Below are 1,196 nucleotides of genomic sequence, written 5' to 3'. Positions count from 1 at the left end.
AAGGAGTAGCTGAATTCGGGGGAAAAAAACAAGGGAAATAATTCGGCTTTATGTTCAATCCCCTTTGCGCTTCCTCTTCTCATTTATAGACATTTAGATGCACGATTAATTGTACCCCGATTTTTATTTAGGAGTTAGGCAGTGCGCCAGGACCAGTCTCTTCTCTTCGTTTTCCCCCCTTTTTAATTTTTTTTTTTAAAAAATCTCAATTATACGGAGAGGGGTGGCATTCACACAACTCCCTTAAGCTGGCAGCCGGTTCATCCGTTTGGCGAGTTCGCCCTCCAGATTTGCCTCCCAAGGAACCCAACGGAGAGGGCTCGCCCTACGGCTTTAAAGCCTAGCCGAGGTGAGAACCGGTAGGGGCCGCTGACCCGATTCAATGGGTCGTGTGAACGATATCGGAAGAATTCTCTCCCCCCCCCCCCCCACCAAGACATTAGCTAATCTCACTAGCCTGGCACTCTTTTATTTGGTAGGTTCAGCTTTGGGGGGGAAAATCTTTTTCCCCATGCGGCGGGAGTTGTTTCCCTTCGTTCTTGCTGGCTTTCGCGTCTCCCCCAACTTCGGTGGGGAAATCCAGCGAAGGGAGCCGCGTCCAAGGGGTTAATTTTCCTCGCCGCGCGGGGTCCAGCTGGAAGCGTGCGCCGCAGCGTGAAGCTCTCCCAGCCGGGTTGCGTGCGCGCATGGAGCGCTTGCCCCGCCCCGCTGCTAGCCATGCGTGTGAGTAGCCTTCGGGCAGGCTGGCGCTTTCCCAGGCGCGCGTGCGCGTGCGCGCTTTGGAAAGGCTCCAAAGGCCAGAGCGCGAGCGGGGCGGGGCTTCTCATGCTCACGCTAACTTCCCCATTGGCTTAGCTTTGCGCCGCCTGTCCGGGGAAAGCCGCCTTGTCCTGGGCCCTCCCTGGGGGAGGAGTTATTCTAATAAGGTGGCCATTAAGGGTGGCGGGATGGGAAAAAGAACTTCAGTGATTAAATTCTCGGGCGGACTCTCTCTCTCTCCCCCGCTATTTTGTTTATATGCCTGTCCTTAAAGCAGCTCCTTGAAGGTTGGGGAGAGAGTTCTACTTTCTCCAGCTCCCTCCTTGGATTTACCATACTTCAAGGCTGGGGTGCTTTACCTCCCCGCCCTTCGGGTTCACATCCTTATAGAATTGATTTTACTTATTATTATTTTTTTTATATATCATTTTGGGGAA

This window comes from Protobothrops mucrosquamatus, unplaced genomic scaffold (assembly GCF_001527695.2).
Source record: "Protobothrops mucrosquamatus isolate PMUCROS unplaced genomic scaffold, P.Mucros_1.0 scaffold2350, whole genome shotgun sequence".
NCBI lineage: Eukaryota > Metazoa > Chordata > Lepidosauria > Squamata > Viperidae > Protobothrops > Protobothrops mucrosquamatus.
Note: the sequence above shows the minus strand (reverse complement) of the source record.